Source organism: Dama dama, chromosome 13, assembly GCF_033118175.1.
Source record: "Dama dama isolate Ldn47 chromosome 13, ASM3311817v1, whole genome shotgun sequence".
NCBI classification, from domain to species: domain Eukaryota; kingdom Metazoa; phylum Chordata; class Mammalia; order Artiodactyla; family Cervidae; genus Dama; species Dama dama.
Window position 1 is genome coordinate 20,541,946 of NC_083693.1, and position 21,276 is coordinate 20,563,221.

Sequence of the window (21,276 nt, forward strand, 5' to 3'; positions counted from 1 at the left end):
TAAAAGTAAAGCAAATATATGACCCTGCAATCCTACTCCTGGGCATATATCCAGAGAAAAACATGATCCGAAATTGCAATGTTCATTGCAGCACTGTTTACAATAGCCAAAGCATAGAAGCAACCTAAATGTCCATTGAAGAGGAATGGATACATATATACACTGTGGCATATATACACACAATGGAATACTACTGATCCACTAAAAAGAATGAAACAATGCCATTTGCAGCAACACAGATGGACCTAGAGAGTGTCATACTGAGTGAAGTAAGAGAGAAGAAATAGCGTACGACATCCCTTACATGTGGAACCTAAAAAGAAATGATGCAAATGAACTTACTTATAAAACAGAAAGAGACTCACAGACTTATGGTTGCCAGAAGGAAGGGATAGTTGGGCGTTAGGGAAGGTCGTGTACACACTGCTATATTCAAAATGGATAACCAACAAGGACCTACTGTATAGCACAGGGAATTCTCCTCAATGTTATGTGCCAACCTGGATGGGAGGGGAGTTTGGGGGAGAATGGATACACACACACACACACACACACACACACATATATGGCTGAGTCCCTTAACTATACACCTGAAACTACCACAATATTGTTCACTGGCTATACCTCAATACAAAATAATAAGTTTAAGGTTAAAAAAAATAAAAACTGAGTTCTCTTCAGAAGACAATAATGAAAATAGCATTGTTATTATATTATTTAAAAAAATGTCTTCTCTTTCCCCCAGCAGACCCCACAACAGACTTGATCATGACTACTTGGATTGGAAAAGGGGGTTAAGAATTTTTATTGACACTCTCATCATTCTCTCTCCTCCTAGTCAAATTCTCCTGGCCTGCTTGATCTGACTCCTATCAGGAGGAGCTAAAGGCACATTGGCTTTCCCTGTCCTTGACTGACCTTCTGCGGTCAGTTGGATATCTGTTGGATAAAGGATGTTGGAAAGGAAGGTAAAGGAGGAAGGATTTATCTAAATTGGCAGAAAACTCAGATTGGGACATGACCCTTGGCTTCATTGATTCTCTTTGCAACTGGTAACTACCACTCATGATATATTCTTTCCCCTTGAGGTGTGTAGCTTAACCGCAGGCAACTTTCTGAAGACCTTGCCTATCTCCTTGATGTCCCCAGAAATTCTTAGTCTACTTCTCCATTGGTCAAGTAGCCTCCTGGGCGGCCCTAAGTTTCCCAAACACTCTTTAGTTTCAGTGCTTGCTCAACTGGAGATGAAACCACTGAGTCCTTTTCCCACCCTCTGGGGGCAAGAAGGCCACTTGGAGTGAAGGCAGTGGCTCTGTCTTCTTCCCAAGGACTGTGATGCATGATTCCAGCAAGCTCCACCTTCAGTGGTGCTGGTGGTAAAGAACCTGCCTGCAAATCCAAGATTTGCAAGAGACTCGGGTTCGATTCCTGGGTTGGGAAGATCCCCTGGAGTAAGCAATGGCAATCCACTCCAGTATTCTTGCCAGGGAAATCTCATGGACAGAGAAGCCTGGCGGGGTATGGTCCATGGGGTCACAGAGTCGGACATGACTAAACACACACACACACATACTAGTAGACTTCCCGCCTTTGACGACCTCTTTTGACCAACCTTGAGCCCAGTTTCTATGGGCATTTTACCCTAAAACACAACTAGGCACTTGTTTAGGGCACACAGACTCTTCCTCACTGTGTCCTTCCACTTGGTCACGGCGGTAATAAGATATGCTGCAATTTCTCACTTCCAGCAAACACCCAGCCAGAGAGTAACTCGGTTCCCTTTCTCACAGGCACCTCCAAGCTCTCTAAGTTATCCCCTCAAATCCCTCATTCTGCAACCAGTTACCTTGGGAATGAGGAGGAAATAGCCTCTCTCTAGAGCCTGTGCAACTCACAGAGCTGAGAGATTTTCTCCTGCATGATGTCCACCACCAGTAAACTGGGAAGGAGTTGTGAGATTGAGTTGAAAAACATTGGCTTGGTGATAGCAGACTCCACTTACATCACCTGGGGGAAATATCTGGCCCCAGCTGCAGTTGGCTCGCTGGTGACTTGAGTGTGGGGAACCCATGAATCTCATTTTCAGTTGTATACCATGCTTATTGCTTTCAAGAAAATACAAAAATTTTATGTTTTATAGACTTAAATCAGTCATAAAATAATGGCACTCTTCACCCATATATATATATATGGTGGCTTAGATGGTAAAGAATCTGCCCGCAATGAAGGAGATCTGGGTTTGATCCCTGGATTGGGAAGATGCCCTGGAGAAGGGAATGGCAACCCATTCACTCCAGTATTCTTGCCTGGAGAATTCCATGGACAGAGGAACCTGGCAGGTTATAGTCCATGACATCCCAAAGAGTTGGACACAACTGATGACTAGCACTTTCACTTTCATTCATTCATATATATGTATATACATATACATATATGGTTATTGATATATGTACATGTTTATATATATATATATATATATATATGTTTGCATATGGAAGACAGGATGGGTTTTATTTGCAAGGGTGAAATGGATGCCATAATGGATGCCATGTCACTTCTATTTTTTACTGTCCACTGATTCCTCTACTACATGACAAGCCAATGCATCTAGGATCTCCAGCATCAGAATGCTAGTCTTAGAGGGGAGTCGCCAAGGATTATCCACCCATTCGCAGTGACACTGAAACACTTGTTGTCCTCTTCATCTGAGTTCTTTCCAGAAGCAGTCATGCTTTTGACCACAAGGTCCACTTGTAACCACTGATTTGTCCTTGTTTCTAATATTTCAAAGAGACAGCCATGAAAAGAAGCACTTGTGGTGAGCAGCCCTTTGCTCCAGTCAAACGAGTACCAGGTCATCGCTGCTCCTCCTGTCTATGGCATCCCCTAGCTTCTGAAGAGCCAAAGTACTTCCTCACTCATCCCGTCCAGTGTCCTTTAGAGATGTCCACACTGCTTCTTAACAAGCACAATTCTGCTTCTTACTTCTTACTGGAAATTGGCTCAGTGCTGACCGGATCTGATCTTTTGGTGGGTGGAGGGGAATGAGGGGTCAAAACTGCATTTGACCCTTTGTTCCACAGCCTTACTTCATAGCTGAGCAGTCAAATTCTGATTTAAACTTCTTTTTTCCTAGTCCCTAGATCAGTTTCTTACCTTGGAGCATGTCCCCTTTGCTGATCTCATACATTTTTATTTTATTTGATACTTGATGTTATACTTGGATTATAGAACTTCCATTCAGTAAAGGTTCTGTAACAAATTGTTCTTTTGTACAATTGCCAACTCTCTCAGACTAAAAACTTATTGGGGGGAAAAGCCAGATAAAGAATTAAATGGAGTCCAAATTAGGGGCTGGCTAATAAAATCAGATTTTCTTGACACTTTTAGTCAATGCAAAAATAATTGTGGGAATATAAAAGGTTTTTTATGGTCAATTATTCTTGTCTTAGTAAGTATCTATAATCATAGCCCCCTTGGAATAGGTAATAATCCTCCACTGAGAAAAGTGAGACTTCCCTACAGATCCATAAGAATGGTAAGACGTTATCACATGCATGCATAAAATATATTAATATTGAAATGTGCTGGCTTTAAGGTCGAACAGGTAGGCGTCTTTTTTTCTACCCTGAAAAAATATATATACTCTCTGACTTTATTGGGCTACTGACATCCAATTGATCTGTATTATTCTTAGCTGGCAAGAGCCTATATACCTAAATGCCTAAGATAATAGGTATTACAGTATTAGGTAAAAAGCCTCCATGCAGTCTATAGCAATATCAAAAAGATAGAAAGTGTAAAATAAGGAAGATTAAGATGACACCAGAAAGCTTTGAATGAGGTGTCATTTTGCATTTAGAGAGACAACCAGGAAAGTTAAGACAGAAGCAAAAAAATCCCCTTTCTCACCAGCTGCCCTTAAAGGTTTACAAATGATCTGTTAACAGAAATGAGTTTCTCTTGGGCTTCAGACACCATTTATTACGCTGGGAGAGAGACAAAAAAAAGGAGATGGAAAAGACTGGAAAATTATGCTTATTTGAAGGCAAAATGCTTCCCATCAGCAACATGATGAAAATGCACCAAAGGTGTCAGGCAGATGTTGACATGTTACTATTTTTCATGAGGCCTTTCACTGGGGAGTCAGTGCAAAGAACTTTTGGGGTGTTCTTCAGAATATGAATGGAAATGCACTGCTAGGCTAGATGCCTTGCCTGTGAAATTGTGATTATATTTGATGATGAAGAGGAAGAGGAAGTGTGTCCTAAATAGGGGGCTTGAACCTCGATTCCCTGGCTGCCTCCCAGATGTCTTGTGCTACGAATGGGCTCATCTGATCTCTCTTAGTCAATTTCATTCTGGAAAGTAGCCAGTGGGCCTAGTTCACGACCCAGTGATGTCATTATAATTCATTCTCCCTCACCACAAAGACTTCGGAACTTTCCAATTTACAATGGGTCTTTTTAATAAAGAAGAGTGTCATGCACAGAATTTTTAAGTGTTTCTAATAATTTATCTTTTTCTTTTTTCTGTTTTAGCCTCAAAATGGCCTATGGTATTTCTATGAAGGCTGGACTCTCAAAACCATTCAAAGAATTTATATCTTTGTTAAACTACACGGTAAGTTTTATGAGCTGAACTAAGGTTATCGAAGCTTCTTTCAAAAGAGCATCTTGTCCAAATAAACAGATAGACAAAAACTAAATTTTTATCTTTATTCATAGAGCAGATTAGGGCCCCTCAAATGTACCAAGACTTAACTGATCTTACATCTTGAACACGAATGTACAAACTCTAAATAGGATAAATGCCAATTTTAGCAATATTCTCTGTGTTTTGAGTCTGGCTTTCCAAGCTGAGGGTGGGGCCAGGGACCAATAGAGACATGTGTAAGCCAGTTAAGAGCATTTAAGGGCTATGGCCTCATCTGTGCATTCTCTCAACACCTCTCCTGGGCTGTAAGAAAATACTCACTGATGAAGATGATGTTTAAATCGAACTTAGCATTGAGGAGATGGAGCCCCACCCCCCACCCAAGTCCCTCACCCCCTTGAACTTGGTTAACCCTCCTTGCTAAAATAAACTTGGCGAGATGACTTCACTTATCCTCAGCATTGTTCTTTAAAGCCCTGGGTAGTGCACGCCGAGTGGATGATCAATGGATGTGTGGCCTGTGCTGTAATTTAACTTGCTCTGTCTGACAGGAGATGTGGAATAGCTAAAGAGAGGCTTTACTTGTAATCTTCTTATCACCTTATCCTGGAGTGTTTGTGAAGAGCAAGGCCTTGCCTGCCCTGACTCCCAACTGAGGGTTAATACTAAGAAAGAGAAATTGCCCTTTAGTGGGTCTTGATGGAGCGACCTGACAAAACCTTTTCTGGACACTTCGGGAACTCTGGCTTCTCAAGGCTGCATGGACACTGGCTTTCATGAGCTACAACATGCTTATTTTTCTCCTCTATGCTTTGTAGAAATAACTTGCTGTAATCGAGATGTGTTGGGAGCAAAAAAAAAAAAAAAAAACAAAACCCATAACATTTGTTTTCATTCCTTTTCTAAGGTATGGATGCTAAGTCAGATCTTCGTGCACATGAAGTTGCTTCAGTCTTGTCTGACTCTTTGCAACACTATCTCTTTATCATAGCCTGCCAGACTCCTCTGTGCTTGGGATTCTCCAGGCAAGAATACTGTAGTGGCTTGTCATTTCTTTCTCCAGGGGATCTTCCCGACCCCGGGATCTAACCCACATTGGCAGCCAGGTTCTTTACCTCTAGCGCTGCCTGGGAAGCCCAGATCTTCACCTCTGGATTATGATTAGGCAGAGAAGGAGGGTGAAGAGAGAGGTACCAGACTGCCAATGCAGGATGGGGAGGAGATGGGGGCCCCTGAATGCTGAGATGCCGATATGGAAAAGGTCAAAATTGATGGGAGCGAGGGACGAGAGGAGGGGAGGAGGAAAGCAGAGAAAGGCGGAGAGAAACAGGGCAGAAGGAGAAAAAGAGGGCCAAAAAGGGGTGGGCAGAAAGGTTATTAACGAGAAGTAAGCCCCATTTCGGGGAGCTTAGAAGAAAGAAAGCTCAGGGTCCAGCCAAGTTAGAGAGGTGTGCATGCAGAGGGAGGTTGCACAGAGAAAGGGCGTTGACCTTCTCCGGAGGCAGTTTTCCTGTTTTCACAGAAAGCTGAGCCTCCACAGAAAAGCCTGTCAGCCTCAGGTTCTCCAGGGTCAGGTAATTCACACTCTCCCTGATGACCTTGAGGTATATACAATTCTTTGAAGTGAGCACTCCGTGAATCTGATCAAGGGACTATTTTCTTTCCAAGGGGCAGGTCCGGGATGGGCTATGCCCTCAAAATGATCCTGTGTGAGTGGGATGGTGGTTATAAAAGGCAACAATCACAACTCAGGGGGCAAGTGTCACATAGCCACAGAGATGGCGGGCTGGGGGACCCAGAGAATACGTAAAGGGGACACAGGACAAACTTTGCAGAGCGGCTATGATAATGATGTTAGAAAAAATGAAGAAAAGCAGCAATTTTAATGACAGGATTCAATGCAGCTGATATTTTCTCAGCCCCTATCATGGGCGTGTGTCTCTTGTAATTGTGTCTGGATTATTGTTGAGCTCAGTCATGTCCGACTCTTTGTGACCCCATGGATTATAGCCTGTCGGGCTCCTCTGTCCATGGGGATTCTCCAGGCAAGAATGCTAGAGTGGGTTCCCATTTCATTCTCTTGGGGATCTTCCCAACTCAGGGATCAAACCCATGTCTCCTGCAGCTTCTGTACTGTAAGCAGATTCTTTACCCACTGAGCCACCTGGGAAGCCCTATATATGTATGTATTCAAATGTGTGTTAATCTATAAATGCAACTAATATTCACAGAATCTCTCAAGGTAATTATTATTATTATTCTAATTTTATAACTGAGGATATTAATGAATGCTTGAAAAACTTACCCAAGGAAACATGCCCGTGTATTTAGAAAGTTTGATCAAGGTATACGGCATAAAAGCATGCAGCTATATCTACGGGGTCGCAAAGAGTCTGACACGACTAAGCGACTGAACTGAACTGAACTGATATCTATGGGATCCATAATATATGTGACCAGAGTGGTAAAGAAGGAAAAGGGGGAAGGTGTTAAGTGAAGGAAGACAGAATAGGGAGATCTGGTGGAAACTGGCTTACTGAATGGTTTATATGCAGCTCCTAGAGAACTATGTTGTATCTTACAGGCAATGGTAGATAGGGGAGTTTTAGTAGGGAAGTCATATGATTAGATTTGTATTTGTGGAAAATAACTGAATGGTAATTGATTAGAGGAGGCGTGAGAATTCTGATAGGGTGTCCATGAGAGGTTCAGGACCGTCATTCAGGCAAAGCATAATATGAGTTAAGAATTCATAGAAATAAACATGGTAGTTTATTTAATCCTAACACTGAAAACTATCACTCCTTCCTTGTACCCTCTCCATCTTCTGGCAAAGAGGGTTTAAATAATCTTCCTGTGGCAGCACAACCAGTAACAGCAGAACTGAGAACAAGTTCTCAAAGTCAGGATGCAGAACTTATATTCACCACCCTGTATTTTTAAGAATGAGAATAAGAGTAAGGAAGGAAATTGAAACTATGAACTGGATTCCGAAATCTTCCTGAATTAGAGGGCAAGATAAGGATGGCTGTAGATAAAAGAGAAGAAGATGGAGAGTCAGTGCCATTTTTATGAGCACAGGAAAATCATGGTCAAAAGAGACACTGAGGATCAAGAACAGTGACCAGGGGGTTCTTGACCCTGAAGAATTTGGGAAATGAGTATAAATCATCCTCTTCCTTTAGGGACCGTGGAGGGAGCAGTACCCCCAGGTACCACTCCCTTTCTACACACTGATTCAGTTGGATTGAGGTGGATTTCAGGGCCTTAGCTTTTATCCTGAGCTCTTTCTATAAGTCTGATGTGAACCTTCAGTTGACAACCACAGAGTACAGTCAAGGAAGGAGTACATTGTCTGACAAGCAGAGATAGAGGAAAATTTTCTGGACAGAGTGGGAATTCTAGCAGGACAAGTGGAAGTGTTTGAAGAAGAAGGGAAAACAGCTGTTGATGTTGTTATTGCAATTGTGTGTGTACCCTTGAATCACATTCTTCTCCATCATTTGATATTATATTGATTCCGTGACAATGGTTCATTCAGATTGCATTATTCTTTTACTGCAAGCATCTAAAATATTTTTGTTCAGAGAGGCATGGTGTGTGAATTCTAAAAAAAAAAAAAAAAAAAAAAAGCCAAAAAAATGAAAAACTGTGATAATAAGATATAGCAATGTGTGATTGACTATTGGCTTGTAAATACTAGACAATACAAATTATTAAGTAGCTCTAGGAGAGTGAGTTTTTCTCTGTTTATGCTGTGGAGTGATGGCTTGGACTGGATTATCTACCATGTCACGTCCCAGCACCTTTCTTTGCATTTCCCTCTCTCACATACTAATGCCCCACATGCCAAAAAGTCTCTGATCTCACTTAAATCAAGATTTAAGAAAAAAAGGAAACAAAGAAAAGATGAGGGAAGGAAGGAAAGAAGAAAGGAAACTAGGAAAAGGAATCAAGAATTCCTTATATATCAAGGACAAGTAGAATGAATTTTATGGCACATGTAAGGCATAGAAAGATTGCCTGGAGGAGGAAGGACAGTTAATGATTATTTATTAGGCTAATGGAAGAAATAAGAAATGAAATCAAGCTGTTTCCTGAAACACAGCAGTATACAGATATAATCAAAGGATATTGCAGTTTCAAAAAAAAAAAAAAAAAAGGATATTGCAGTTTCATATATAGTGTGTGCACAGGTGATGATTCTAAAGAAGTAGATGGAATTAATCAAAATCTTTTTTCAAAAAGCTATTAAGGAAGAGTTCCATGGTTTTTATTATTAACTGCCAGTTTAAACATTTGATTTTGATTATATTTGAAAAATTAATTATACTATAAGAGTAGGGAAACAATAATTCAGGAACAGGTACTTGAGCTTGTCAGTTAGATATGAACTCTACATCTGAGTCCAAAACCTCATTAAATCAGGACAGTATGCATATTTATAAGTAGCATATGTGTGAGCTGTATAATATGGCTACGTAAGTAAGCAAAGTAGGCGTGGCCACATAATGAATGACTCAAAGCAGGAAAGAACATAATCCTGCTTACCCCCGGGACATTGCCGAAATAGGTCTGTCTAGTCAAAGGTATGGTTTTTCCAGTAGTCATGTATAGATGTGACAGTTGGGCCATAAAGAAGGCTGAGTGCAGAAGAATTGATACTTTTGAACTGTGGTGTTGGAGAAGACTCTTGAGAGTCCCTTGGAGTGCAAGGAGATCAAACCAATCAATTCTAAAGGAAATCAGTCCTGAATATTGACTGGAAGCACTGATGCTGAAGCTGAAACTCCAAAACTTTGGCCACCTGATGTGAAGAACTGACTCACTGGAAAAACCCTGATACTGGGTAAGATTGAGGGCAGGAGGAGAAGGGGACAACAGAGGATGAGATGGTTGGGTGGCATCACTGACTTGATGGATGTGAGTTTGAGCAAGCTCCGGGAGTTGGTGATGGACAGGGAGGCCTGGCGTGCTGCAGTCCGTGGGGTGGCAAGGAGTAGGAGAGGACTGAGCAACTGAACTGAACTGAACTGACCTGTGGGCTGTCCTAGTCACACCTATATAGACATAGGGTTCTGTTCAGAATGTTAAGGGGAGCATTGATGAGCTTGAACAGAGAGGAGATTACCGTTAGGATTTTTTTCTTAGTTAGTAGACAATTTACAGAGACATAATAAAAATCAACTTCAAAAGCTTGTATCCCATCCTAGAAAGTCTTGTTAAAACAATTTCAAGAAGGGCAATTTTCATTTGATTATAAGAAAGAACCTTCTAATAATCAGAACTTTCCTAAGATAAAATGGACCTCTATAAGAGGTAATGAGTTAACTTTAGCAGGAGATTCTGATCTCAGGACTAGGTTATCATTTGTTGGAACTATTAACAAAGAGATTTGGGTGTCAGGTGGGAATAAAAGGTAATAATAATCATAGTAATAATAACAGTAGGCAATAATGAGTTCTTATTGTATCCCAGGTACTTCTTCATATGTATCATCTTATGTATCCCAGTTACTCCAGTAAGAGATTGATGATATTCTGCTTATCACATAGATAAGAAAAATGAAGCCTCAGAAAATTGCTCCTAAAAGGCATAGCCAAGATTCCGCTGTACATGTTTGATAACCACCCTATAGTGCTTCTTCAGGTAGCTGCAATAAGAGATCTTCAAGGTCAGTTTAAATTCTAATGATCATTGATTTTGGAAGTTACCTTGTAGCAATTTAGAGCAGTGATTTGGAGTCAGACCAGGGTTCAAATTTGGACTGTCTCCTGTCATTAATGTGTAACCTTGGATGATGAACCTAAACTCTCTGAAGCCCAGTTTTTCATCTGTGAAATATAAATTACTGTGTTTAATTCATACAATTGTGAAAATTTAAAAAGGTCATGTACACAGCTTTTAAGCACAGTGTCCAATGCTAGTCATACCCTTAACCGATCATGGCTAGTACTTTAGTGTTCTAATGTGTAAGATATTATTAATATGGTGTTCTTTGCACTACATACTGTCCTCCTAAATTTTAGTACCATAATGTTAAAAAAAAACACATTGATTACAGACCAAATTTCAATCCTCTTAGAGGACAACCATTTGATTTCATCCTTTAATTTCTTCAGCAGTAAGATATCAACTTAAAATTAAATGACAGTTTATAGAGATATTTGCAGTATATGTAGAAAAAAATTTAATATCAAGAATATATAAGACACAAAAGAAAGAATGCGTGAAGACCTATAATCCAATAAAATAGGCAAAGAACAAGTACTTCAGAGAAAAAGAGACACAAATAGTGAGTCAACATAGGAAAACATGCTCAAACAATTATTTTTGGCCCAACTGTCTGGAAAAACCATCACCATCATCATTACAATTTTAATATCCCACTCAGTCTCTGTTCCCCCTTGACTCCACATCTCCCTCCAATTATCACTCCATTACCCTGTTCCCTTTCTTCAACAGTTTTGTCCATATTCACTCTTTCCACTTCCTAACTTCTCTTTTGTTTTTGAATCAACTCAATCCAGGTTTCTCTCCGTCACTTTAGAAGGAAAAGTATGTTTCTCTTAGAGTTGCTGACTGCCATCTTGAAATCACAGAGGAAGCCAATTCTACACAGATTAAACAGTTAAGAGGTTCCAAAGTGACATCACTGAGATTTCTAACTAACTTTAAAGCCTACTTGACTTTTGGACCTTTCTGTTATCATTTAACAGTTTGGATGAAGTTTCTGTTTCCTAGAATAAATGTGGATGAATATGACCAACCAGCTGGGAGAGCCCCTGGATGAAGATGGACTCCCGGAGGGGAGGGAGTTTGTGGGGAGCAGAGACGGGCAACTTCTAAGGAGAAAAGGTGTAGAGGAAGTGATACATAAATGCCAGTCAGTGTTCAATCCAGTGTTTGCAGATTTTTATCTAAGGAGTACAGGGAAATTCACGTATGAGATGTCAAATCGGCAAGAGATTCAAACAGGATCTGAAAGGGTTTGTAAAAGGATAAGGTGATGCATTGGAAAAAAAATCAAGAAACATTATAAAATATATGATTGCTTTGCCCCAAGATTCAGACTAAAATGGTTTTAAAGTCCAAGTTGCTTAATTTATCATTAAATTAATTAATGTTTCCCTCTTCCTTCCTTGTGTGTGTGTGTGTATTTTGTTTTAGGTTATCAAGCCAATATTTAGCCGTGACCTTGATGAGGTGCTGGAGATGCAGGCATGAGTAAGATATTCCTCATGTAACTTGTATAATGTAACACAGAAGACATAATCAATAGACTTTAACTTTTACTTATTTTCAGTGTGGTGAGTGAATTTCTTGGGTTTGACTTTCTAACCTTCATTAAAGTTCTTTAACTTCCTTTAGGAGCAGACTCTAAGATTCCTAAGCCCAGTATTTAACCTATAAATTTGCCTTTTTGAGTTTTTTTAAGGTCTTACATCTTTTTGCTGTTTTTGACTTTAAAGAACCAAGTAGATATGGGAGAAGGAGAATGATGAAGCAGGAAACTCTCTACTGGGGAAGAGATCCGAGGACTCCCTAGAGTACAGGGAACATGAACAAGAAGCAGGGCTTGCTGAGTCTTTGAATAAAAGCCAGTCATGATGCTATCCCACCTTCAAAGTTTTAATCATGATATGGAAAATGATCACCAGAAACTTGGATTATAAGTCTTTTTTCTTCATTGCAGCATGCAGTGTCTCTAGTTGTGGAGCGCCAGCTTAGTTGCCCTGCGGTGTGTAGGACTGAGTCCCCTGACCAGGGATGGAATCCATGTCCTGTTGGAAGGCAGATTCTTAACCACCGGACCACAAGGGGTCACAGAATTACAGATCTGGGCAGTCAAAATGTTGCCAGGATACAAATCCTGGTTAATGACCTTTGATTATGGATCCACTGAAGTTATTTTCTCTGTATTTTGCACCCTCTGTTGCAGTAAGCAATTTTTATATTGCATTTATAGATATTTTTTCCTATTAAAAAGTACTCTCAACTCAAAAATTGTATTCTACATTTCTCAAGTAATGCTTATGTAACTATACACATTAGGAATATAACAATGCTCTAGTTTATGGCCATTATTCATGAACATCATTCTCATACATGATATTTTCATAATATTTCTGATTCTGAAGAAGAATCTCTACAAATATGATGAATACTAAAAGGAGGGGCATCTAGAAAGTAGAGGTTGGCTTTCAGAGAAGGACAAATTGAATTGTGTTTTGAATTGTTAAAAAATATTTTCATCACTAAAAATTTTCTTAGTGTGTCTCATAATGATGATGTAATCTCCTGAATTAAATTGTTTCTTTCACAATTATTTTATGCTTTTTATTCAAAATATGTAAATTCTTAAAGTCTATATTAAACATTTGTACTCAACACAGAATAAGTGGCCATAGCACATAAGGGTATCAATACATTTAAGAATATTTAAATTTGTCATCCTGACCTTATGTTTAAAGATACTCACATTTATGTTATAATGAATGTATACATAGTAAGAATATGTGTATTTGGAGAGTGCTTCATTACTTTTTTATTGTGCCAATGGAGATTTATTATGTGGAAAAGACAACCTCATATCTCTTATTCCCTGTAATCTCAAACAAGAGAATTGTTGCCATAATTATGGTCACTGTTATCTTCAAACAAATTCATGGGTATTCTACTTTCTCTTGAGTGGCAATGAATTTAAAAATAATATTAAAAAAACATCAAGCAAGCAAACAAAAAACACATTCCCTACATTCAAGGAAATGGAACTCTTCTGGGACAGCAACTCTTCTTGGAAAAGAACTCTTAATTAAAATCTCTTTTAAAAAAGAAAGCTAACCATGTAAAGCAGTGTATGTCAATGCCAAAGGAATGATAGAGCTGCTAAATAAGATCCTGTCAGAGTGGGACATGTTTGTGTATACTTAGGAACTGAGTTTCACAAACGGGGGAATCTTAAATTGAGCTTTAAGAATTGGTTAATCTTGGACTGTGGAAAGATGGAGTAGGTAAAAATCTGTTTTACATAACAAGATGAAAAGGAAAGAAGGCAGGAGGGGAGAAAGGAACAAAGGAAGGAAGGATAAAAAAGCGAGAAAACCTAGTCTTTCCCCTTTTCTTGGGATTTAGAAAGAAATGAAAGACTTTAAGTCTCAAGAAAATAACAAGAAATCATCAATTGAACACCAAAAAAAATGAAAGAGAAAAACAGGAACAACATATATTTTTTTAAAAATTCCACCAAAGATCTATGGACAAAAAAGAAAGAAACTCTGGAAAATCAGTTTTTTTCTAAGTAAATGAAAAATACAGGACAAACTCAAATTTTGGTCATTTGTTTAAGGTGGGAGCCAGTGTTCTGAGAAACAAACCTATCATAAAAGACATGAAGAAACAAACTGGATTTTGATGAATCTATAGGTTACCATGGCAAACTGATCACTGATCTTGAGAAATCCCAAATCTGTAGAGAATCCTCTCAATTAGGTTTTTCCTTAACAGGGGAATGTAGTTGATTACACAGAAGCTGGGGGTAAAAGCAGAAAGATTTCACTGACTTACAGTGTCACATTTGTCAAAATCTCAGTTTCCTGACACCTAACTGGGATCTTACCATCATGTAGCTTCATGTCTGTGGTCTCAATAGTCCTCTGGACCTTGGAGAAATTGTAAATATAGAGATTATTTCCTTCATTTTCTTAAATTCTTTAAAAGTAAAAAATGCTTTAAAAGACTAAAGAAAAAATATCATAGCAATGTATTATGAGGTCTTAATATTTTAAATTACTGTGTAATAAAAATAGCACAAAAAGTAGGAGAAAGTATAAATGAAATTATACAGGTATAAGGTTATTTCATTATACACAGAATGGCATAAAGCTAATTCAATATTTATTGTGATAAGTTGAGTGTATACTGTAAACTTAAGTGCAATCATACAAATAATAATTCAAAAAGTATAGCTAAAAAACAATAGAAAAGATACAGTGAAATATTCAAAATTTATAAATTAATCCAAAGAGAAAGCAAGAAAAGAAAACAAAGAAACAACAAAAAATAGAGAGTGCAGACAGGAAACCAGTAGTAAAATGTTTGACTTAAATTTAGACATATATTTAAGTAAAAACATATTAAATGTAAATGAGTATAATACATCCCATGGAAAAAATAAAAAAATTTCAGGATGAAAATAAACTAAGACTCAAGAATGGGCTTTTTACAAGAGATACACTTTAACTATAAAATCACAGACATATTGAAAGTAAAAGAATGGGAAAAAATAAGCCATGGGGAAAGTAATTATGAGATTGCTTATGTGTGGGCATGCATGCTCAATCATTCATTCATGTCCAACTTTTGTGGACTGTAGCCTGCCACACTTCTCTGTTCATGTGAATTCTCCAGCAAGAATACTGGAGTGGGTTGCATTTCCTTCTCCAGGGACCTTCCCAACCCAGGGATCGAACCTGTGTCTCTTTCATCTCCTGCAATGACAGGCGGGCTCTTTACCACTAGCACCACCTTGGAAGCTTGCTTGTGTAGTTATATTGATATCAACCATAGTAAATTGGAAAACAGGAATATCATTACCAGAAATAAACTGGGTCACTTCATAATGAAAAAAAGCATCAGTTCATATTGATAAAGATATTTATTCATAACATAAAACAGTCCTATATGTATACTCATTTAATCAAGTTTCAAAGTAGGTGAATAAATAAATAGACCTATTAAGAGGACTACATAAATGCAGATTCATATTTGGAGATTTCAATATCTCTTTGTCAGTAATTGACAGATAAAGCTAACCAAAAAAATCATTGCAAATATAGTATATTTGAACAACACTATAAAAAACTTGACTTAAATTGACTCTAAAAGAACATTATACTGATAACTGTGAATATGGATTTTTTTCAATATACAGGGATTGTTCAACAAGTTACCCCACATGATGTACTGTAAATTTCAATAGATTAAAAAATGTTGAAATTTTATAGACTATTTTCTCTAACATCAATACATTAGAAGTCAGAAACACTAAAATAGATAAGAAAACTTAAAACATTTAAAATTTGAATGATAGGCAAATAACCCAGAGGTCAAATAAAATACCATACAATATTTGTAATACAAATATTACATATCAAAACTGGTAGGATGTAACAAAAGCAGCTCTTAGGGGAAATTTGTATCTTTAAATGCTTAAAAGTGAAAAGAGTAAATTTAAAAAAATAATCTTCCACTTTAAAAAAATAGAGAAACAATAAATTCTAAGACAGGAGAAGTGAAGCAATAAAAGATCAAAGCAGAATGAATAAAATGATCAAGCAGAACCAATGAAACAGAAAACAGAAGAATAGAATAGAATAGAGAGAAGCAATAAAGAAAATTACCAAAGTAAACAGCTCTTCAAAAAGAATAAAATTGTTAAACTGCTTGCTAGATTGAGCAAGTAAAAGGAGAGATGGTACAAATTATCAATATCAAAGAAAAAAAGAGCGACATCCTACAAATCCTATAGGAGTTAAAACGATAATACTAGGATATTTTTTTTAAATAGCAATAAATTGGGATGGGGAAGACATGTAAATCCATGGCTGATTCATATCAATGTATGACAAAACCCACTGAAATGTTGGGAAGTGATTGGCCTCCAACTAATAAAATAAATAAATAAATAAATAGCAATAAATTCAACAGCCTAAACAAAATTGACAATTTACTTGAAAAAAAGAAGATGACAACCTCCCAAATGGTAAACAGAAAGGAACTGGAAGTTTGCATAGTCAGTTCAGGCTGCCACAGCAAAATGTCAGAGACGGGGTGGCTTAAGCAATGGAAATCTGTGTCTAACCGTTCTGGAGGCTAAAAGTCCATAAAGTATCAGCTAATTTGATTTTTTTGATGAGAGTTCTCTTCCTGACTTGCAGATGGCTGTCTTTATATGACATCACATAGCTTTTCCTGGGCCCCCCACCTGTTTCTCATGAGGGCGCTAGTGCTATCAGCGGGACCCCATGACTATGACCCTCATTTAACCTTAATTACTCCCTAAATGCATCATCTTTACATAGAGACACAAAGAGGGTTAGGACTTAACATGTATTTTAAAGAACACAAACATTCTGTCCATAAATCTCTATACTTATTAAAATATTAAATATAAAATTTAAAAGTTTCTCATTCTTCCTACCCCCTCAAACAATCAAAGAAAGGAACAAAACATCTCTTCAGACCCTGATGCTTTCAGTGGTAACTGCTTTCAAACATTTAAGGAAAAATTACTACCAATGTCACACAATATCTTTCATAACAGGAAAGAGGAAAAATGTCCCAACTTGGTTTATGAGTTCAGCATAACCTTGACACCAAAATATTAAGAAATAGAATACAGCAATACTTAAAAAATATATTCTATGTAAATATGATTTTTCCCAGGGAGGCAAGGTTGGTTCAATATTCAAAATTTAAATTCATAATATTAATGGCATAAAAGAGAAAAATCACATGACTATCTCAATAAATGCAAAAAAAATTTTTTTAATTCAGTTTTCATTCATAATTAAAAAATAGGAATGCTAGGAATATTGTTCAAAAAACTAGGAGTATTCTTAATCTAATAAAGGGTTATCTACAAAAAATTTTTTATTTATTTGTGATATACTCTTATATTTCATCTAAGTGTCCACTGGCACCACAGCATTGGTGAGCCACACTTTTTTTTTCTTTTAATGAAAAATTGCAAGAAAGATGGAGAAGAGGATTAAGTTGAGCAAGGCACAGCAGTGTAGTCCCTAGATCCTTTCAACAATGTGACTTCCTAAATTTTTTTTTTTTTGTCAGTCAGAAAGAACCCACATCTTGCCCATCTCACCTTTCCTCAGTCTTGCAGATTTCAGCCTTCTCTTCTCTGGATATGGCCTTCAATATGCTATTCCCAAAGAAAGAAATCAATTACTGCTCTAACTCTTCCAAACTTGCAAATCCTCCTCCTGCTCTGCAGCCATCCAAAGCTCTGAGGGTCACATTCTGACTTGTAATATATCCATAAGTGGGCCAGTTTTATTAACCTTGAAGCTTACACAATTTTGACAGTCCTCTTTAAGAAAAAATATTAATAATATACAACATCAGATACAAAGTGCAATATTTATTGAAAATGAAAATAGAAGCACAATGAATTGCAAATTTAAAAAATAAGGTTAATAATTGCCACAAATGTCACTAAATCCAGATTTTACCATGATAAATTTCAAGTTAACAGTTTGGCATCTCTGTAATACCTTTTTCTTACATTTTTCTACATATACGTTGAGTACTTCTTCATGTAACTAACTTCATAATATTTCACTCTATAGAGAAATTCGAAAGATAGATTTTCTTTTCAACATGGTGATAATTAAACTATAACATTTAAACTACTGAAATATTTTTTACTTATACTGAAAATATTTTAAAATTTACAACTGTCATTAATGACAATTTCATGTAAAATATAGAATTATTGTCAAACTAGGAAAATATTTCCCAAGTCTTTTTATATAGGAGCTATAAGATTTCCGGGCATTTCAGTTTCTCTGAGGGGTGAGATAGTCTTTGACATCACTCATTAGCCAGTTTGCCTAATCTGTATTAGTAACATCAGTATTTTTAGCTCTTTCAACACAAATTATTTATGTCAAATCACCTAATACTGATTTTTCCCCCAATGTATTGATGCTATTCTCTATGTTTGATTATTTGTAGAAGTATACTTGTAAGAGTGTACTTGAATGCATTCCTACCCCTGAATTGCTAATAATAAATTGACTCTGCATAGAAATAATAGTGAATCATACAAATGTATCATCATAAACTCAGACTCAACAGACTCCCAGTTCATCCTCTTAGGTAGGTCCCCGAAATGACTGGGGCCATGGCAGTGTTCTGCCCAGCATAAGGGAAAAGGTGAAAAAAACAAAGTCAAAAAGGAAAGCGACAGACATCTTAACCCATTATATTTAGAACAGCTTCTGCACAAAATCAGACGACTATGTCATGCGCTGCTGCACCCTCTCCTTGGGCCTTCAAAGCCTTGAGCAAGTAAGAGGTCCTGAGGCCTAAGCTTCCTCAGTTTCCATGAGAATCTGCCTCTGATTTTGCCTGTAACCATGTTTTCATCTCCGCTGCCATCTCTAGATCTACTGAAAGGATACAACATATCTAGATTTCCATTCACATTTCTGTTCCATAAATCCTCTGATAGCTAACACAGTGCTCTATGCCTAAAATAGTTTCTTACTTATGGTGAGAGCAAGATATGAGCTTTTTGAATTAGTTGAATTGGACTGAATTTAATTGACAGTGTAAAAAATTTAATTGGGTTGGTTTTTATCCTTTTTATGCCTTATGGCAAATCAGAAGAATGCAGGCTCTAAAATTGCTTACTCGATTTTTTCTCTTCTTTTTTTTTTTTTAATTTAGGGAAAGTTTTTACCTTTCTTAGATTCTGTTTTCTAACCTGTAAAACAGGAAAAATAATATTTTGCCTGAGACTGTTCATTGTCTCCCTCAATTCATTTTCGTCTTCTTCTGTAATCAGAGGAAACTTGACTTTTGCTGGATTTAGTGCTGCCCAGAATAAAATCTACAGTCCCGAGACTCTCTTGCACTTAACATGAGATGAATGAGATGTAAATGCCATTAAACTCCTTGCCAGAAACTTTCTGAAGACATCTGACAGACATCTCTGCCTTCCTTCTTCTTTTCTTCGTCCCGGCACCCAGAGCGCATATGAGATGCTAGACCTGCCGTCTTGGACCCTGAAGGAGAAAAGACCACACCTTCAGGGGACTAGAAACACGGGTGGAAAGGCTACTCACCTGGTGGGATTTTGAGAAGCAGAGTCACAGCAGCAATTGAGCTGCTCTCCTTTACGTATTTTTGTTTCAAGTAAATACTGTCCCCTGTTATTTCAGTCACTATTATTTTGTGCTTCTGTTACTTTCACTGAATTGAATACTAATGATTGCCCTTGCAGGGTCTGTGAAAACTGAAAAAGAAAGATGCCTTGTACAGTGTCTTGCATAGACTTGGTGGCTAATCTTAGTAGTTGCTCAGCACTTTTTTTTTAAACTGGATAATTTTTGCTTGTCCAATAAAGTGGCCCTGAAAAGTATTATGTTCCTGATGCTGGCTAGTAAATATCTTCATTTCTTAATTTTCTAAAAATAAGCCTTCTTAATTACATCTGCGGATTAAATTCACTTAGCCTGATCTCTTTTATCAACTGTTAGTGGGGGAACCTTCCAGGATGGGATTAAATTTTTGCTACTGTGTAGATTTCCCAGAATGAGCTGGTATGTAATTTTTCCTAGCGTATAATTTTCATCTTATTTTCTATTTTTTCATCTTGCTGCTGTCAGCTATAACTTAGATAACATCTTTAAATAGATACCTGGAAGTTTAAAAAAAGCAGTGCAATTTTTTTCTTTTTAATTTATAGCACAAGCATCTGTGTAGACAGTATATGAAATGACCAAATTTTGTCATTTTAATAAAAGTCCATGAATTTGGGTTGGACGGGGCCTATGCCAGAGTCCCTATGAACCTGAAATAGAAGGGGAGAAAATGGCATTATTCTATCTTCCCAAGATAGGGATCTAATTCATATTATTATCATTTGTGAATGGAGGAAATTGTATACATGTTCAGTCCAACCTTCCCAAATTCTCATTTATCATGCAGGTTTTCTTCGGTTACCATCAGCGGATTATTTCTCTCCTTTTGGACACGTCATTTGGCTTCATTATCCTGCCAAGTTCTTTGGATCATGACTTATAGCTCTTTTCCACTAAAAATGCAAAATGCAAATAGAGTGTAAGACAGACGAGTGATTTTTCCAGGAGGAGGGTGATGCGGCGGGAGTGCCTCTCCCAGCCTTCCAGGACCCGGCTCTTTCTTCAATTACAGCCCCAACAACTCTCCTCCTTCGGAGCCCCAAGAGGTGACTTGTTAGAGAACGCACAGCACACCATCGGCTCAGGAAAGGCCCCCAAATTAATCTCGCCCGGTACATTAGGAAACACTTCGCTGACATTTGCTGTCCTTGTCAGCCCTAATAGAGATTTTTACCTGTATTTGCCTATTCAACACTTCAGCCCCTCAGCCAATTTTGGAAATTATTTCTGATTTATGGCTTTCTCTCAGGCGGGTGTCACCCTGCCTGTCAATTATGCCTCAAAGCAAATGCTAAGTGAATGCTGGCTGGAAAATTAATAAGGGAAACCTTTACTCAAAAACCTAGAAAGAGGCTTGTAAAGAGGATCATTCAGCCTGGCAGTAACTCGCTGGCTGCCTGTGATATTTATAAGCCAGATAGAGATACGTGGAGAATTTAGTCACACACAGAAGTGAGAAGCATTTTTTCTCCCTCCATATTTGGAGTTTGGCCATTCTGGAGATTGCAAACACCATGATGATGGAAGTTCAGTGGCTCAGTCTCTTCAGATGGAGCCTGGGTTATGCCAGGCTTTGAAGAACGAAAACAGTTTTTCTTCATTTTGTAAGTTCAGACCGTTCATTTTAGTGTGTGTGTGTGCTCAGTTGCTCAGACGTGTCTGACACTTTTGC